Source organism: Vicugna pacos, chromosome 14 (genome assembly GCF_048564905.1).
Source record: "Vicugna pacos chromosome 14, VicPac4, whole genome shotgun sequence".
NCBI classification, from domain to species: domain Eukaryota; kingdom Metazoa; phylum Chordata; class Mammalia; order Artiodactyla; family Camelidae; genus Vicugna; species Vicugna pacos.
The window spans coordinates 64758884-64780634 of record NC_133000.1 but is presented as its reverse complement, the minus strand read 5'-3'; the positions used below and the strand labels follow the sequence as shown (position 1 = coordinate 64780634).

Genomic DNA, 21751 nt, shown 5'->3' with positions numbered 1-21751 from the left:
ATGTCAAATTGTCTATAATATATATGCATCAAAAAGTAAAAAAGAGGGGAATCCTAATAGTACTTTGACTTCCAGTCTTTCCTCTAAATACATTTTTGTAACCATCCTGCAAATATAATTTTGCATCCTTTTGTTTTTGAACATTATAATAGACATTTTTCCCATGTTATCACAAACTCTTTGTAAACATACTACGAATCTAGCACAGAGCCTAACATATTTTAACAGATGAATAATACTGTTTGAATAAAACACTCAAATAAAAATCAAAAGCAAGCTAAAACTCCTTATGGATTTTACAAAGGCAAAACATACTGCTTCTAAAGGGCTAGTTGGATTCTTTTCTTCTATTTCTCAGAAACAAACCTTACTTTAGGGTAGAAGTGTGTATTAGCATCTCAACAAGCCCACAGTCTAGAACAGGGTCAGTACTAGCAAAAATGCTAGGCAAAGCCATTAAAAAAAAAAAAAAAAAACTAGAATCCTCTGCTGCTTTAGTTCCCAAGGAGATGTTTATGAGTCAACCAAGAAAGGATAGTTTAAAAAGCTTTTGAAACGCAATTTCAATTTTGCTGTTATTGTTGTTCTCAGTGACTAAGATGATTTCTTTGGCTTAATAACACAAAACAAGTTGCATTCAAGCAGTGCAGACACTCTTCTAAAGAATGACCTGTTATGATCACTTACACCGACTAGACGTATTTAAGTCTCAAAATTTCAATACCTTCAAAAATATAAATTCCTTTCTTACATATTTCAATAGTAAAAGGAAAATAACAATCATGGAAAGTTTAAATTGATTAACTAGGATATTGCTGACAAGTCTCAAATAGAAAAATAAAAAATTTTAAGTATTAATACTAAGTTAAGCAGTCAGTCTTCACAAACTTTTCCAGCAGAAAAGTTTGTAATAAAAGTTTTTAAAGAAGATTATTAGCTTCCTCCTCAAGCATTCAATTTCATATTTTGAAATTTTTCTCTTCTTTAAACAGAGGAAAATCACTTGTATTAGTCAGTCTTTTATTTTCCAAATGATGATCTAGCAGAACAAAGGGTGGTTTTTCAATTTACAGAAGTGAAAAAAAAATCATCTCCCTTATTGACTTCTTTAATGAATTTAAAAGCTTGGACATAAATAGGTTAAAAATTGTGCTTGAACTTTAAAACCCTGAGTTAATGGAAAATTTCATATTAGCCCATTAGATGCTTAAGACGTGACGAAAAGATAACTCTGCTTGTTCCCTATCCATATCAAATAGGTTGCACCGTAGTTAAAAAATGGACTAGATCAGATCTGAAAGAAAGCTTTTAAACACCTTCTAAACTAGTAGAGACTGAGAAAGATAGGAAAGATAAGCAGCTTTAAAGATGTTTTTTCATACTGGGAGATATTTTGGTACCTATCACTCACATGGGCACTATTTACCATGTCCATGAATACCTAGATTTTCCTTCAATGCAAACAAAACACTGGGTGGAACACTACTTTTAAGACATATATTAGATAAGCTCCTTGCCTGAGAATAGCAATGCCTCACACAATCTGGCCAGACTTTGGTATCTATCAAATCTAACCAAATTCTCTAATACTACCAACAAAAAAAATTACCCTCAAAGACTTAAAGTCAAAGAAATGAATGCCAACTGCATCAATCTTAATTTGAAAAAAATGATAAAAAGCAAATCATTTTCAAACAATGAGAAAAAAACTCTATTTCTAAGGAAAAAAGAATTCTTCTACTTAATATAAAGTGTATAAAGTCTAGAGAGACACACAAATGCCAACAGACTGGTATTCTGGTACTACCTTTCTACAAAGGCAATTTGGCCCCTAGAAAATAATTATTTTTTTTAAATCAGTAAGTATTACTTTTGCTTTGATTCTATTTTGTAAAACTACATGTGTAGCACCATGACACATTTATTCATGATTATTTTTGGATGGATGAATTAGTGACTTTACTATTTTTCTTCTGTTATAATTTATATAATTTCCAAAGTAGTAAAACCAAAAATTAAAAATTACAAGGAAAAAGAGAATAGTTTTTTGCCAGTTGCAAAACTCCCAACCCATTTTCTACAATCTTGTTTTTATATCACAAAAAGGAACTAATCCTGAATCAATCCTGAAACCAAAAGAAAAGGGTTTTTTTTAGTCTTTGGCAGAAATGCATTTCTGAGGGTATATCGTAAATAACAAAAGAATGCAAAGCAGCATGACTATATCTATGTTCTCATACCCCTGACCCTTGGTAGAGGTACCAATGGAGAGACAGGAGGGATGGCGGAGAAGGGAGGAGACACCAAGTATAAGAGCAAAGCCTAAGCAAAAGCAATGTGGATGAGCTGGGACCACAACTAAACGGACTGAGGGCTACAGCTAGAAAGATGTTCCCGGTCCTATCGCTGCTGCTTTCTCTGCAGCTGTGTCTGGAAGACAGTTTCTGTAAAGAAGAGCTTCAGGCAGCACAGTAATTAGGGAACAGGGGCTTTGGGGCTCGTCCTGGACTACGTAACAAGCTTTCTTCCTATCCTTCTGTCTTTGCCTTCCTTCCTTCTTCTTTCCTTCTTTTCTTTCTTTTCTCTTTTTAAATCTTAGCTAGTATTTATTGTGTGTGTGGGAGAAGATGAGCTCTGTCCCTCCCCCATCTCCTGCCTCAACATACTTCTTAGCTCTGCCACTGCTAGTCAGAAATCTCACACTGTGAGTGATTTCAGCTCAGATGTTTTTTGCTCCTTAGTTTCCACAAATTCCTTCCCTAAGGCATTTGTTCAAGTTTTTCCTAAGCTAAAACAACGCTCTAAACTCTTTCTCAACTATCACTTTGCCTCTCCCAACCTTTACAACTGATCGTAACAACAGCCTTGCCCCTGCCCTTCCACGCTGCAATACTGAGTTATAAATGCTTTTAAAGCCATCTCCAGAGTGTCAGTTCCTGAAAAGAGAAAATGACTGGTCTGAGAGTATAGATTAAATTTCTGAAGAAATTTAAAATCACAGGCGTCATATCACTGTGCCAGACTGTCACTGTGCCCCAAATCCTTCATTCCCCTGCTCCTGTGGCACATGATTGCCCAACTAAAGACCAAATTTATCCGACACTCTTACAGGTAAGTTTGTGTCACTGGGATCTGAAAGTGAAAATGTACAACTTCCAAATCATCTACAACTGAAACACAACTTGTTTCTCTGAATTCTGGCCATGTTCTTTCCTGTGATTTGGAACACAGATGTTGCAGCAACCAAACTCAACTCTGCAGACTAAAGCAACTTCCTAGGACAGGGGACGGCCAACCACAGTGAGGGTCAAATCAAGCCCAATGTCTATTTTTATAAATAAAGTTTTATTGGAACACAGCCATACTTATTCACTTACTTATTGTCAATGGCTTCCTTTGTGCCTCAGTGGCAGAGCTGAATAGTTGAGACAGAGACTGTATAGTCCCCAAACCTAATTTACAATCTGGATCTTTTTAGAAAGTTTGACACTCGGGATGGCAAAGCAACAAAGCACCAAGAACCGGCGTCCCTGGATGTCCTCTGAAATAGAGTGGCCTCCCTAACCTAAAATGGCCAGATGTTATGTAAGAGAACATTTGAAAGTCACCCTATTTGAACCGTAACATCAGTATCTATTACTTATAATAACATCTCTAATATAATCACCTCCACAAAGACTGACTCAATTCTTATTAATGAGAAACAGATTAGTTAAATCAAAGTAGTGACTTCATCAGAACAGGCCATGTCAGTCCTAGAGTTGATGAGAGTCAGAGAGGGAAGTAACCAGCAGCTGTGCATTCTGGCAGAGGCAGTACACCACGGGGCCTGAGCATCCTGAACATGCCTGCTTAACCATGGTTTGACTATTATGTACTTGCTTCCTGAGAGAGGAGCACCAGTTTGTTTGCTGCTTTGCTACAAAAGGTGCTAAATTCTTGACCCTAGTTGGCGAAAGTTTCATGAACCACCTTACTCACATCACGTGAGCAAGGCACTGCCTGCCTTTTTTTCAAAATATGTTTGCAAAAGTATCTGTGTAGCCAACAGCACTAGAAGAGAAGGGTAATGCCTCACTCTGGAGCAAAAGGCAGAGGTGCTAACATCCCATTATAAAAGATTCATTCTGCGAGAACAACCCTAAGCTCAGGGTTCGGGTCCTACAATGCAAACCACTGCATATGCAGGTATCACCTGACCCTCTTCATATCACCTGTGGGAACTGGGACTTGGGGAACCTGGGTAAAAATGCAGATACTCTGATCTTGGTACAGCTGCTGAATATCAAACTGTCCTTCATCTTTGACCAACAGTCATAAAACTGTGAGAGGCTAACTTCTTAGCTTACAAGTAAAGTTTCAGACCCTTCACAGTTTCTGACAGCCCTGTGTTCCTTAACTGTGATACAACCACTAAACAGACCTATCACATGCCTCCACGGGGCTCAGGATGCTCCTGTGCTGATGCTGACGCTCCTGCTGTCTGCTTTGTTGAGAGCAGTAAACTGTCTTCCTCTGATCCATGAAGTCATGTTGTCTACTTTTGGAAATGATGGAGTTGTGGCACATTTAATCCTTGCCATCTTTCATTATGTGGGGTACTTTCCTGACATGTAACTACTTTAGTGGGCTTTTTGTCATTGTTTGCGTTTGGTTTATGGTTAGTGGGGAGGAGAAAATAAAAATAAATTTCATAACTCGGAAAGTTAAAAAGAAAAAGAACTGACATTGGTTGGTAACTTCTCATGACTCATGCTGCCGGTGGGCTCACTAAATGATTATTCCAATACTCCTTTCTGGCTTGCTTCCCTCTACTACAAAAGGCTAGAAAGCAAATAAGAACACTTTCCAGACTCCTGTGCAGTTAGGGTGCATATATGCAACCTTGGGTACAGCAATCAGTCACACCTAAAGAAATGAGAGAAACGTGAGGTGGCACCCTTGCAGGCAGGTAACATCTAACTGACAAGCATACAAGTAAAAGTGTTAGTTTAGGACGGCTCTAGAAGAGTTTCTGGGTCTATCCCAGAGCAACACAATTGCCAAGAATAGTCAGCAGTGAAAGAGGATTTTGTTCTTTAACAGAGTCGTTCTGCCTTACTGAGTAGTCCATGGTCTTCTGGCCCTTCTGGAGATTCTGTGAGTTACCTTATATCAGCAACCAAACACATGGCCATGAAGACAAAGAGACAACCTAGAAACATATCCTATAAAATTTACAGAGATTCAATGACAAAGTGCTAGAAATGGATGGGGGTGTTGGTTGCACAGTAACTGTAGATGTACTTAATGCCACTGAATTGTACAATTACAAATGAATAATGTGGTAAATTTTGTTACGTATATTTTATAATTTTAAAAAACTTATAGTCATCACAATTTCCAGACTATCACTGACAAGCAACTGTGAAAACAATGCAGTTTTAGAGCTAATAGATATAAATAGTACCACTTAAGAAAAATTGTAACAAGGGAGGAAAAAAGAAAAAAACAGAAACAAGAAAATAACAATAATGAGAATATGGGCACAGCTCTGGCTTGTAATCATTTACCACTTACTAAAGAGAAGCTACCACATATTATTCAAGACTTTAATCATAAAGACTTACATTTAGATATATCAGATTTCTGAATATAGACTTCTGAAACAATGGAACAGAATTCTTAATAGGATTAAGAAATACTCTGCATGGTAACCAGTGTATTTTTAAGTGTTTCCAAACCATATGACTAGCTAAATGTTCCTTCTAATAATTTAAATACGGATAGCTACCACCAGCATAAGATCTCAGATACCACCAGAGCCCAGACAGAACTATCACTGCTCAATATGTGCCACTAACTGATGATACTACACAGAAAAGTGAGTCATCAAGATATTCTTAAGTTTACTTTATTTTACTTTAATTACCCAAGTAATATAAGAATACACTAGCTTAATATAAAATTTAAAAGTTTAAGTAATACACGTAACCATTACTTTCCACCCCCTTAATGGCAACCCAGTCCCACTTTCTACCCTAAAAGAAATTATCAACAGTTTCTGCACATGTCCTTTCAGACCTACCTAAATATTTTCATATGTATATATAGATATAAAAGTGTAGAGCTTTATTTTGTGCTCAAGACTTTCTTAGCATAAACTGTAATACACTACATGTCATTCTTATAACTTGCTTAACTGCTACACAACATTCCTAATAACCTAGGTAAACCATAACTATTTAACCTTTCATCCAATAATGGATATTGTTTCCAGTTAGCAGGTATTATAAAATACAGTAAGATTCCCTGAACATGTCAATCTGTATGTATGTGCATAATTCTGAAAGAAAAAGATCTGAAAGTGTATAGGTTACAAACTAATGCTTAAACGCTTACATCAATTAACATGTCTAACAGAGATGAATTTCCCCACACCACACCATCAGTGAACATGGTTGATCTAATTTTATTAATCTAATGAAGAAAAATGATTCCTTACTGTTTTTTATGATTTGCATTTCTCTAATTAACAGTGACTTTGGGCATATTTGCATGTTTGTGAGCTAATCCGTACTTCCTTTGACCATCAACCATTTTTAAATTGAATACAATAAAGATCTTATAAAGAACCAAAGGTATCTTTGTTTTTTTTTATTACATATAATATCTTAGCATTGTTCTTGTTCAAAATAAAGCTAACAATTCTTCTGACCATACCTCCATCCCCATTACATTTTCTCTCTCCAGTAATCACTTCTCAGGTACATTCTTAGACCTTTGTCTATGCCAGAGGATCTCAATGGGGAGTAATTTTGTTCTGCAAGACACAGCTGGCAATGTTGAGAGACAGTTTTGTTTGTCACACCTGTGGGCTGGAGGGAATGCTACTGATAGATTGGTGGACAGAGGACAAAGATACTTCGAAATATCCAATAATGAGCAGGACAGCCACCTATAACAAAGAATTATTTAATCCCAAATACCAATAGTGCAGGGGTAGGGGTCAGGGGTAGAGTATTTGACTGCAAAATACAACAGTGTCACTGTTGAGAACCTCTGGTCTATGCTTTTATATGATGTATGTAACTATAACAATACATATTTTTAGTGTGGGATTTTCTAACATTAATAGTATTTTTGCATCATCTGTGTCATTCTTACAAGTTCTTTTTCAGTCTTTAATATATCTTAAGAGATGTTCTGTCAATATAGAGATCTACCTCATTATTTTCTAACTACTAAAGAATACCAAGATATGGCCCTAACAGTTTGCCAATTAATTTTCCCTGCTGATGGACACTTAGCATGGAGGAACCACCCAGCTGGATGATCGTAGTGACGTTTCCTAAACAGCAATCCTGTCAATTGCCCCAGGCCCCACTTCTCACTCTGGATCTCTCTTCTGGAGCTGCTCCCTCCTTTACCATCATCCTGTCCTGCCTATGTTATGGACTGGGGTTTTCCACTAAATGATCCCATCTGCTATCTGTCTTTCAGAAATTCCTCACCATTTCCAGGACCATACTCCTTGCTCTGTTTTACATCAAAATTTCGGTTTATTTTCACTTTGGATTTTTCTTTTTAACTGTTTCCCTTCCCTGGGAATTTGGGACAGGAAGATGAAATCTGACTAATCCCATCAGCATGAACTAAAAGTCAGGACCTCTCAAATGTACTTCTTACCACAGAAAATACAGTATGTACATTTTAATTAAAAAAATAAAAAACTATAGAGAAAAGCACGATGGTGGAGTAGAAGGACACTTGTAGCTCACCCTCTTCCCACAAATACACCAAAACTCACATCTACGGACCCAATCAGCCAACCAGAGCACCTGCCGAACTCCGACAGAACATTGCCCTCTTGGAAAGACAAAGACGCCAAAAAACTGGTAGAAGAAAAGGAAAAAAGAAAGAAGAAAAAACAAAACAGTGTGGACCGGCCCTGTGGGGAGGCAGCAGCAAAGGAGGAATAGCTTTCCTTTGCTGGGTCTCCCCCCTCCAAAGGAGAGGCCAGTGGGACGGAGGGGGAGCCTCTGAGGCTCAGATCTTCCCTGAGCACCCCTTCACCGACAGAACTAAGTTAAACGGGCACAAAGGGTCCCTGTGACACCCAGCCCGAGAGGCAAGCTGGCAGCTGGGGCTGGGACAGGCTGCCCGAGCCGGGCGGAGGACTGGGGCGGCTGAACTGAGGCAGCCCCAGGGGACAGCACAGTGCTGCATGCCGTGGCTGGGAGGGGATACAGAGCAGAACAACCTCGGTCCCCCATAAATTGCAAAAAAAGCAAAGCAACAAGGCTGGTGTGCCCTGGGGGGAGGGGCACTGTAGCCTTTGTCTCCTCAGACCCATGACACCATTACTGGTGCTTCTTGCAAGACGAGAGGTGGGGCGCAGCCACAGCAGCACACAGTGCCCGGGCAGGGGCGGGCTGAGACCTGAATCCGCACCTGGGTGCTCCACAACCTCCTAGGCAGAACTGAGACTTGTTTGCAGCCCAAGGCAAATAGGATCTTTCTGAGGGCAGAGATCCTCAGAGAACTTGAGATGCCAAGACAAACAAGGAGCTGAGATTTGGCACAGAGCAGGGGTGGAGCTGTTCTGCAGTCAGTCTTCTCTGAGCCCGCCTACGGAGCGCCAACCCGAGACGGATGGGGCAGCTGCACAGAGCAGCGTAATGACCAGTGCCAGGAAAAGGCGGGTGGCCACCCGTTTTCCTGGCAGGAACGCAGCACCTGAACAGTGCTGGGAGGGAGCATGATCTGCCCACCTGCCTCGCCCGAGGGCAGCATCTGACTGTGGCATCGAGAAGGGGAGTGACCCGCCCACCCACAGAGGACAAAGCCAGAGAGATATGAGCAATATGAAGAAGCAGAGGAACCACTCCCTATTAAAAGATCAAGAAAAATCCCCTGAAAGCATGATCAAGGAAATAGACATTGATGGCCTACCAGATCAAGACTTCAAAAAAGGAGTGATCAAAGTACTGAAGGAACTAAAAGAAATAGTGTTTAGAGATATAAAATACATCAAAAACGAAATAGAAGCTATAAAGAAGAACCAAGTAGAACTAGTAAACTCATTTGCTGAGAGGAGAGCCGACCTAAAGGCTGTACAAAGCAGGTTAGATAATGCAGAGGAACGAATAAGTGACCTAGAAGATGGGACAACAGAAAGCACCCAACCAGAACAGCTGAGAGAAAAACAAATAAAAAAAATTAGAACAATATAAGGGACCTATGGGATAATATAAAGCGTGCCAATCTACACATAATAGGGATTCCAGAAGGGGAAGAAAGAACAAAGGGGATTGAAAAGGTATTGGAAGAAATCATGACTGAAAACTTCCCAAACCTAAAGAAGGAATCAGATATCCAAGTACGGGAGGCTCGGAGGGTCCCAAACAGGAAGGATCCAAACAGACCCACACCAAGACATATCATAATCAAGATGGCAAGAGTCAAGGATAAAGAAATGATCTACAGGCAGCAAGAGAAAAACAAAGAGTGAGTTACAAGGGAACCCCCATAAGGCTCTCAGCTGATTTCTCTACACAAACACTACAGGCCAGAAGGGTGTGGCAAGATATATTCAAAGTCCTGAATGAAAAAAAGATGCAGCCTAGGATACTCTATCCAGCAAAGCTATCCTTTAGAATAGAAGAAGAGATAAAGAACTTCACAGACAAGCAAAAACTACGAGTTTAGCAACAACACTAAACCCATGCTAAAAGAAATATTGACAGGTCTACTCTAAATAGAAAAGAAGCAGGATGCTAGAAAAATGAGAAACTCATAACTGGAAAGGAGATAACTGCCATGAATTACAAAAAGAATAAACACAAAATTGTAAATGAAGACATCTAAATCATGAAGAGTGGGAGAGGGAAGCAAGGAAAGCCACTGTGGAAAACAGTATGGAGATTCATCAAAAGACTAGGAATAGACTTACCGTATAACCCAGGAATCCTGCTCCTGGGCACATATCCAGAAGGAACCTTACTTCAAAATGACACCTGCACCCCAATGTTCATAGCAGCACTGTTTATGATAGCCAAGACATGGAAGCAGCCTAGATGTCCATCAACAGATGACTGAATAAAGAAGATATGGTATATTTATACAATGGAATACTATTCAGCCATAAAAACCAACAACATAATGCCATTTGCAGCAACATGGATGTTCCTGGAGAATGTCATTCTAAGTGAAGTAAGCCAGAAAGAGAAAGAAAAATGCCATATGAGATCACTCATATGTGGAATCTAAATAAATAAATAAATTAATTAAAACATAAATACAAAACAGAAACAGACTCATACACATAGAATACAAACTTGTTGTTGCCAAGGGGACAGGGGGTGGGAAGGGACAGATTGGGTTTTTAAAATGTAGAATAGATAAACAAGATTATACTATACAGCACAGGGAAATATATACAAGATCTTGTGGTAGCTCACAGCAAGAAAAAAATGTGAGTATGAATATATGAATGTTCATGTATAACTGAAAAATTGTGCTCTACACTGGAATTTGACACAACATTGTAAAATGACTATTACTCAATAAAAAAATGTTAAAAACTAAATGGTTTATTAAGGCTTCAAGCTACTTGACTTTTATTTCAAAATCTAACTTTTCTCCAAATTCAAATGTCTGGCTGCTCAGGAAAGAACACTTGGTGCAGCTGTCAGCATGCCTCTTTTGTATGAAAGAGTAAATAAATGTATTCAAATTAAAAGGAACATCTGGGCAACACAAGGTAGAAAATCCTTGTGGCAGCTGGCTCTCTGGACAGAAAGAACTACAGAAAAAGCAGTGCCACCAAAAGAAAAACTGTATATAATTAAAAGACAGGAAAATGAATATCTGAGTATTTATTTCAAAACTCAAAATAATAAAACATTTTCCCCCAAAACATTAGCTTCTAATTCCATTTACCCAGTACTGGTCTCTGCTTTCCACTCTCTTTTCTAATTGAACTAATCTATGTTTCACCCACATTACTTTACCATTAAGTAAACCCTGAACACTTCCCTCTCCCTTCTCTGACTCATTCCAACATTAATCACAGGTATAAATGCTACAGCAGGGTGTAAAGAGTTATAAATCACAGTCCCCACCACTCTAGGAATTCAGTCTAGTAAAAAGAGAGACTTCTATGCCAACAGCAATTAAAAGTAATAAATAAGAGTATGTGTATGTTGCTAAAACAGAAAATGGTTTCATGAAAAATCAGTTACTAAAGTATAAAGCTGGATTTCTAATAAATGGGGAAAAAGTGAGAAGGAAACTACCAATAGAGAAAGAGCAAAATTATGGAATGTGAAAGGTCCCAGCCAACTGAGAAATTGTGAAATGGCTTGAAACCAAGGTGTATAAGGAGGCACTAACAGGAGAGGAGGGTGGAAGAGAGTGACAGACTAGAAGGAAAACCGGCTTGAAAGGAATCTTAAATGCCATAGTAGGTTCAGGCTTCAACCAGGAAGTCAGAGGTTCTTAATGTTTATCTCCCATGAAAAGAAAATAATGGTTCACATGAGGAATGCTACACTCCATCATAAACGGCAGCTTACTATACATTGCTGCAGCTGGGCCATTCCAAGCAATTAGCCATAAACACTTTTTCTCTCTTAAGAATCTCACAGGAAGCTTAACAAATACTGCTGTCAACAATGAAAACTTTTCTTTTCCTCTGACGTTACCTGCCCGAACTTTTCCCATAATATAAGATACACAGCATAACACACAGGACACAAACACCCATTCAGCTACATCAAAACCCTTCCACACTTGTTTTTAAGTAATTTTTTACGAAACACCCTGCTCATTCTAATTTCAGCTGAAATGGTGTAAGCATGTTCCACTCTGTCTGTCCCACTGAATGCAGCTATGAAACCTGAACAGAATACACCAATTAACAATTTGTGAACTCTTTAAAGTACAGAGCACAAGGCAGATGGAGGAAGAAGAGTATTCAAATTACTATAAACCAGTGGTGAGTTTAGCACCTTCCTTTCCTCTATGAACCCACTTGCCTGATCAACAAAGTCTAATACCAAGCATGCACGGGGGTGCTGACAGAGGTAAGTATTATACTTCTGACTTCAGAAGCAGAAAAGGGAGCCGCCAAGACTTAGAACACTACAGAAAACACTCAGGGATTTGGGAGATTTTTTGCTGTTGTTTGTTTTTAACTTTATTCTTTTGTGCCCCAACTCCCCAGTGATTCTATTGCAGTAGCAGTGCAAAAATTGGGAGCCTACAGGATCCAAAACAGTCAAGATGGAACATTCTTCTCTAATCAATGAAACTGTGGTCCCAAGAGGATGGGTAAATTCCCACTACTTACTTTCTTTGTTACATAAGAAGAAATAGATATTTGGTCTCTGCCACAAGGTCCTGATACACGCCCCTAAATACTAGTTAATTCCTGATGATACGGGTGCTAGGAACATCTTTTGTTCTACTATTTGGTCTTTGACCCCAGCTCCTGACAAAGCTTCAAAGACCTTAGGGGGAAAAAAATAGCATGGTGCTGAGAAAATATTTTTAAGAAATAATGGCTGAAAACTCCCAAATTCCAAACAGGGTAACATAAGAAATCAACAACCAAACACATCTAATTAAACCATTGAAAACCAGAAACAAAAAATTCTGAAAGTAAACAAAGAAAAACAACACACTATAGGAAAATAATTACTCAAAGAACTATGGTTTTCACATCAGAAGCTACAGAGACCAGAAAGAAGTGGTGCAATATCTTGAAGCTGCTAGGAAGAAAGAACTATCAACCAAAATTTCTATGTCCAAACAAAGCATCAGAATAAAGGTGACATAAAGATATTCTCAGGTGAAGGAAAATTTAGTTAACTGCCAGCAAATCAGCTCTATAAGAAGTGCTAAAGGAAGTTCTTCAGGCAGAAAGAGAATAACATGAGAAGAAATCTGGAACATCAGGAGTGAAGGATAAGCAAAAGAAATAGTAAATATTGGGTGAATATAATAACCAACTTTTCCCCTCCATTCTTTAAAAGGTGTTTGACTGTTTAAAGCAAAATCTTAACATTTATGGAGTTTTCAATGTATGTAGATAAACTACATAAAAAAATTGTAACATAAAGGGAAAGAGTAAAGAGACCGCTATTGTAGAAAGAGCTCAACATGCCAACTGAGGTGGTAAAATATGGTTTCTAAATAGTATGTACATATGTACGTATACTGTAACCTATAGAGTAACCATTAAAGAAGACTGAACAAGACAAGTCAGAAACACAATAGATGAACTAAAAAGGAATACTAAAAAAGGTTCAAATAATCTGAAAGAAGACACAAAATGGGAAACAGGTACTAAAAAACAAGATGGAAAAACAGAAAACAGTAAAATGGCAACCCAAGACCAAAACACATCAATAATTAATCAAAAATTAATAAGGCCCTAAATGCACAAATTAAAAGACACTGTATAATTGTGTTTTTAAAATGAACAAACTATATGCTACCTAAAAGAAATCACTTCAAATATAATAGTATAGGTAGGTTAGAAGTAAAATGTTGGGGGAAAAAATACCATGCAATATTTAGTGAAAGAAGGCTGGAATGCTGACATTATTATCAGACAAAACACTTTAGAGTAAAGAAATTTACAAGTGATAAAGACTATTACATAATTAGAGGGTCAATTCAACAAAATGATAAAACAATCCTTAATATGTATGTACCCAAATATAGTACTTCATAAACCAAAAACAGAACTAAAAGCAGGAATAGACAAATATCCAATTACTGTTGGAGACACTAACACTCTTCTCTCAATAACAGAAAACAAATTAGTAGTAGAAAATCAGCATGAATAGAGAAACTGGACAACACTATCAATCAGCTGTATCTAACTGGCATTTATACACTACTGCATCCAACAACAGAAGATGAAACAGTCTTTACAATATATATGAAATAGTCACAGGTAAACAATACCTACATCATGAAACAAACCTTAACACACTGAAAAGAAACAAAATATATAAAATATATTCTCTGGCCATAAAGAAATTAAACTGAAAATCAGCAACAGATAACAAAAATCTCCAAACACTTAGAAATTAAACAATTGTAAATAACCTATGGATAAAAGAGGAAAATTAGAAAATATTTTGAACTTGAACAAAAGTGAAATTACAATACATCAAAAATTATTAGCTATACCTAAAGCAGTGCTTACAGAGAAAATTACAGCATTAAATGTTTATAATAAAATATATTCCAAATCAATTGTCTAAGCTCCTACCTCAACAAACTAGAAAAGAAAAAAAAAAACTCTGAAGCAAGTAGAAAGAAAATAAGAGCAGATATCAATGAAATTGAATGAAAAAATAATAGAAAAACTCAAACATAAAGCTAGTTCTTCAAAAATATCAATAAAATTGATTAAGCCTCAAGCAAGACTAACAAAGAAACAAGAAGATAGAAGTTATTATCGGTATCAGAAATGAAAGAGGGGTTATCGCCACAGACCAAGAATAATTCTATGCATATAAATTGGACAACTCAGGTGAAAAAAATCAATTCCTCAAAAACAACAAACTAAAAGAAAATACCCAACATGAAATAGAAACCTGAATACTCCTATAACTATTAAACAAATTAAATTCATAGCTTAAAATCTTTAGAAGAATTCTTCAGGCTCAGTTGGTTTCACTGGAAAAATCTAACAAACATTTAAAGAAGAAACAAAACCAATTCTACACACACTTATTCAAAAAAGAGATGAGAAGGAACATTTCCCAATTCATTTTATAAGGCCAGCATTACCATGATAAGCAAACACTGTATACAAAAAGAAAACTGTAGACCAATACTCCCCATATCAATGATGAAAAAATAGTAACAAAATATTAAGAGAGCTAATCTAAAACTAAGACTTGAGAAATACTGGCTGTCAAGATGGAAACAACTGTCTGATAAAATCAGAAAAAAGATTTCCCTAAGGATGGTTCAAGCATGATTTTAATAAGCTTAAAGTAATCAGAAGTAGCTGCAGGTTTTTATTCTTTTTCTAAAAATAATACACCACAGTTAAGAAGAGTTTATCCTGAGAATGCAAGATTAGTTCAATATTTTTTAAAAAATCAGTCGTTCAATGTAAAATATCATACTACAGTCAAAAGAAAAAACACACATGATCGTATCAATTGATTCAGGAAAAAGACTGATTCATGATAAAAACTCTTGCTAAGCAGAAGTAGACAGATCTCCCTCAACCTGATAAAGGGCATCTACAAAAATCTACAACTAACAGCAAACTTAACACTGAAGGACTGTTTTCCACTAGATTAGAAACTAGAAAACCGACAAAGGCTTCATCTCCAGAATATATATACGACTCAATAAGAAAAAAATAAACAACCCAATCCAAAAATGGGCAGAAGACCTAAACAAGCAATTCTCCAAGGAAGACATACAAATGATCAAAAGGCACATGAAAAAATGCTCAATATCACTAATTATCAGAGAAATGCAAATCAAAACTACAATGAGGTATCACCTCACACCAGTCAGAATGGCCGTCATTCAAAAATCCACAAATGACAAATGCTGGAGAGGCTGTGGAGAAAGGGGGACCCTCCTACACTGCTGGTGGGAATGCAGTTTGGTGCAGCCACTACGGAAAACAGTGTGGAGATTCCTCAAAAGACTAGGAATAGACTTACCATATGACCCAGGAATCCCACTCCTGGGCTTGTATCCAGAAGGAAATCTACTTCAGGATGACACCTGCACCCCAATGTTCATAGCGGCACTATTTACAATAGCCAAAACATGGAAACAGCCTAAATGTCCATCAACAGGTGACTGGATAAAGAAGATGTGGTATATTTATACAATGGAATACTACTCAGCCATAAAAACCAACAACATAATGCCATTTGCAGCAACATGAATGCTCCTGGAGAATGTCATTCTAAGTGAAGTAAGCCAGAAAGAGAAAGAAAAATACCATATGAGATCACTCATATGTGGAATCTAAAAAACAAAAACAAACAAACAAAAACAAAGTGTAAATACAGGACAGAAATAGACTCATAGACAGAGAATACAGACTTGTAGTTGCCAGGGGGGTGGAGGGTGGGAAGGGATAGACTGGGATTTCAAAATTGTAGAATAGATAAACAAGATTATACTGTATAGCACACGGAAATATACACAAAATGTTATGATAACTCACAGAGGAAAAAATGTGACAATGAGTGTGTATATGTCCATGAATGACTGAAAAATTGTGCTGAACACTGGAATTTGACACAACATTGTAAAATGATTATAAATCAGTATAAAAAAGTTAAAAAAAAAAAAAGAAACTACACACTATCACCACTCTTACTCCAAATTATACTGTAGAGGTCCTAGCCAGTGCAATAAGGAAAGAAAAAGAAATAAGAGACATACAGATCATAAAAGAAGAAATAAAACTCTTCCTGTTCAGAGATAGCATGATCATCTACCTAAAAATCCAAAGGGATCTACTAAAAATAAACTCCTAAAACTAATGAATTTAGCAAAATCACAAGATACAAGGTCAACATGTAAACATTAATCACATATCTACTATTTCTAAGGTACACTGGAAACCAAAATTTTTTTAAATAATACATTTTAAGAACCTCAAAAAAATTAAATACTTAGGTATAAAAATCTAGCAAAACATGTACAGGATCTTCATGCTGAAAACTATAAATGCTGATCAAAGATATCAAAGAAGACCTAAATAAAATAAGAGACCTCCCATGCTCATGGATAGGAATCTTCATCATAGTTAAGAAATCATTTCTCCCCAAACTGATCTAGATTTGACACAATTACAATCAAAATCCCAGCAGGATTTTTAGTAACTATGGACAAAATTCTAAAATTTATATGGGAAAGCACAGAAACCAGACCAGCTGAAACAATTCAGGATAAAAATGAAGAATAAAGCTGGAGGAATCCAATTTTGACAGTGACTATAAAGCTACAGTAATTAAGACAACGTAGTACTGCCAAATGGACAGACTTAAAGATCAATGGACTAGAAAAGAGAGTCCAGAAATAGAACCATACAAACCACCATCTGATTTTTTTTTTTTAAAGGCATAAAAGCAATAGAAGAGGGAAAAGATAACCCTTCAACCAATGGTGTTGGAACAACTCAACATATATATGCAAACAAAACAAATCAAAATACCAACCAAGACTTCAAAACTTCTATCTAAAAAATAGATCTTATACCTAAATATAGTAAGAAAAACTGCAAACGTTTTGAGCAAAATCCTCATGACCTACAATTAGACAAAGAGTTTTTAGACATGACACTAAAAACACAATCCATAGAAGAAAAAAAGTGGATAAAATGACTTCATCAAAATTAAAAACTTTTGATCTGGAGCAGACCCTGTCAAAAAAATAAAAAGACAAGCTACCAAATGGAAGAAAATGTTTGCAAAGCATACAGCCAAGAAGGATTTGTATCCAGAATACATATAGAACTCTCTAAGTTCAACAGCAGGGGAATAAAAAACCCAATTTAAAAAGAGGCTAAAACTTGAACAAAGACTTCACTGAAAAGAATTTAAGGATGGCAAATAAGAACATGAAAAGATGTTAACACTTTAGCCACTACTGAAATATAAATTAAAACTACACAGAGATACACTATACATCTATTAGAATGGTTAACATTAAAAATACTGACACTACTAACTGCTGGAAAGGCTGCAGAACCATTACAATTCTGACATTTTACTGGTAGGAATGCAATATATATGGCAACTCTGGAAAACTATGGCCAGGTTTTAACTAAGTTAAATATATACTTACCATATGACTCAGCAATCCTACTCCTAGTTAGCTATTCAAGAGAAATAAAGACTGATATTCAAACAAAAATCTATACACAAATGTTTATAGCAGCTCTATTCACAATTCTCAAAAGCTTGAAACAACCAAAATGCCCCTCAATGGTTAAATGGATAAACAAACAGCATAGCCATAAAATGCAATTCAACTCAGTAATCTTAAAAAGGAACAAACTATTAATTCACACAACAATTTGGATGAATCACAAAAGCATTACACTGAGTGAAAGCAGCCAATCTAAAAAATGAAAGAGGGACATCACAACAGATCCCATGGACATTAAAATAATAAAGGAATACTGGGAACAATTCTATGCCTATAAATTTAATAACCTAGATGAAATGGACCAAAATATTGAAAGATATAACTGCCAAAACTCATACCAGAAGAAAAAGACAATCTAAGTAGGCCTATATCTATGAAAGAAATTGAATAGTTAATAATCTTCTAAAACAGAAAGCATTAGGCCCACATGGCTTCACTGGTGTGTTCTACCAAACATTTAAGAAAAAAGTTACACCAATTCTATACAATCTATTTTACAGGTCAGAGCAGAGGAAATACTTCCTTGCTTATTCCATGAGGCCAGGATCGACCTAATACTTAAACAGATAAAGATATTACAAGACATTATAGACCATTATCTCTCATGAACATAGATGAAAAAGTCCTCAACAAAATGCTAGCAAATTGAATCCAACAATGTGTAACAAAAAAAAAAAAATTATCCATCACAACCAAGTGGGATTTAACCTAGACATTCAAGGCTGGTTCAACATTCAAAAATCAATCAATATAATACATAATATCAAGCAGGGAAAAACCACATGATCATATCAATAGAAGCAGAAAAAGCATTTGACAAAATCTAACACCCATTCACAATAAAAACTCTCAGTCAACTAGAAATAGAGGGGACTTTCTCAAATTGATTTAAAAAAAAAAAAGACTACAAAAATCCCTATAGTTATCATCATATTTACTGATGAAAACCTCTAAACGTTCCCATTAAGATCAGGAACCAGGCAAGGATGTTCCCTCTTACTACTGCTTTTCAACATCATGCTGGAAGTTCCAGCCAATGCAATAAGACAAAAGAAGGAAAGAGAGAAAGAGAAAGAAGGAAGGGAAGAAAGAAAGAAAAGAAAGAAAAAGAAAGGAAAGGAAGAAAGAGAAAGGAAGGAAGGAAGGAAGGAAGGAAGGAAGGAAAGGGAAGGGAAGGGAAGGGAAGGGAAGGGAAGGGAAGGGAAGGGAAGGGAAGGGAAGGGAAGGGAAGGAAAGGAAAGGAAAGAAACGGAAAGGAAAGGAAAGGAAAGGAAAGGAAAGGAAAGGAAAGAGAAAAGAAAAGAAAAGAAAAAGAAAGGAAGGAAGAAAGAAAGAATATAGATTGGGAAGGAAGATACAAACTATCTTTGTTGACAGATGACATAATCAACTATGTAGAAAATCCAAAAGAATCAATACAATAACAACTACTCCTGGATCTAATAGCAAGATTGCAGGATACAAGACTAATATAGAAAAATCAACTGTTTTCTTATAAACCAACAAGAGGAATTTGAAATTTAAAACACAATACCATTTACATTAGCATCCCCAAAAAAGAAATACTTAGGGATATAACAAAATACACACAGATCTATATGAGGAAAACTACAAAACTCTGATGAAATCAAAGAACTACTAAATAAATGGAGAGAGATTCTATCTCCATGAATAGAAAGATTCAACATTGTCAAGATGTCAGTTCTTCCCAACTTAATCTACAAGTTCAATGCAACCAAAATTCCACCAAGTAATTTTGTGAATATCGACTAACTTGTTATAAAGTTTACATGAGAGGCAAAAAAACCCACAATAGCCAAAACAATATTGAAGGAAAAGAACAAAGATGGAGTATTACTACTACTTGACATCAAGACTTACCATAAAGCTATAGTAAGCAAGGCAGTGTGGTAATGGCAAAAGAACAGACAATCAATCAATGGAATAGAATTGAGGGCCCAGAAATAGATCTCCATAGAGTCAACTGGGCTTTGACAAAAGAGAAAAGGCAAACAACAGAGCAAAGACTGACTTTTCAACAAATGGTGCTGAAATAGCTGAACATCCACATGCCAAAAAAAAAAAAACTAGACGCAGATCTTACACCCTTGACAAAAATTAGCTCAAAATGGTACACAGACCTAAACATAAAACACAAAACCATAAAATTCCTAGAAGATAACAAAAAAGAAAACCTAGATGACCTTGGGTATGGCAATGACTTTTTAAATAAACGACACCAAAGGCACAGTCCATGAAAGAATTAATAAGCTAGATTTCATAAAATTAACAACCTCTCTGCAAAAGACAATGTCAAGATAATTAAAAGACAAGCCACAGAGTGAATGAAAATATATACAAAAGACACATCTGATAAAGAACTATTATCTAAAATATACAAAGAAATCTAAACTCACTAATAAGTAAACAACTCAATCAAAAAATGAGCCTAAGACCTTAATAGACATCTCACCAAAGTAGATACACAGAAGGCAAATAAGCGTAAGGAAAGATGCTCCACATCATATATCAGGAAAATGCTAATTAAAACAAGATACCACTCCACATCTATCAGAATGACCAAAATCCAGAACACTGGCAATATCAAATGCTGACAAGGATGTGGAACAACAAAAACCCTCATTAATTGCTGTTGGGAATGCAAAATGGTACAGCCACTCTGGAAAACAGTTTGGTGATTTGTTATAAAACTAAACATGCTATCACCATATAATCCAGCAATCACACTCCCACATCCACATAGAAACCTACACAAAGATGTTTATAACAGCTTTATTCATAACTGCCAAAAACAGAGATGTCCTTCAGTAAGTGAATGAATAAACTGTAGTAATCAAAAACAATGGAATTATTATTCAGCACTAAAAAGAAATGAGCTATCAAGCTATGAAAAGACACAGAGAAACCTTAAAGGCATACTACTAAGTGAAAGAGGCCAATCTGTAAAAGCTACATCCTGTGCAATTCCAATTATATGACATCCTGGAAAAGGTAAAACAATGGAGATAGTAGAAAGACCAGTGGTTGTCAGGGGTTGGAGGGATGGGAAGGGGTGAATAATCAGAGCACAGAGGATTTTTAGGGCAGTGAAAATACACTGTATGATACTATAATACTGGATATATGTCATTATACATTTGCCCAAACCTACATATACAACACTAAGACCTAATGTAAACTACAGTCTTTGGGTAATTATGATATGTCAATGTATGTTCAGCACTTGTAACATACGCATCATTCTAATGGTGGATGTTGATAATGGGGAGGCCACACACATGTGGATGCAGGAGGTTTATGAACAATCTCTGCACTTTCTTCTCAATTTTGCTGTGAACCTAAAACTCCTCTTTTAAAACAGCTTTTAGAAAAAAATAAATTATATTTGGGAACATTTCTTATCAAGAGGAAAAATTACATGAAACCCTTCGCAAATAGGCTCGTGTAGTTTTGAAACTGTTTTCTTCATGGAGCATCTCAGCTGGATTTCACCACTATAACCTAGGGATCTATAATACTTAATTGGAACAGTTTACTGAAGTCACTTTACTATATTTAATTATCAACTCCCTTTTACTACAATATCTAATACTCATTTGGGGAATACATTATAGACCTGGAAATTAAACTAATGTATCATTAATTCACAGGTAGACTTGAAAAGCACTAAACAGTTGTTTATAAAATAAGACATTTAAAAACACTATTTTTATCAGATTTACCTAGACTTATTCTCCCACATTTGCAATAAACATACTGAATGGATGAATGACTGAAATGGCAATAACAGATTTGTATCTGATGCATTTAT

At 36.3% G+C, this 21751-nt stretch overlaps 1 protein-coding gene across 7 annotated transcripts in view; it reads right to left on the bottom strand.

Moving 5' to 3' along the window:
* The window catches only part of PCCA (propionyl-CoA carboxylase subunit alpha), a 377947-nt gene that overhangs the window by 283365 nt on the left and 72831 nt on the right, over positions 1-21751 (bottom strand). The gene's annotated exons all lie outside the window — the stretch shown is intronic.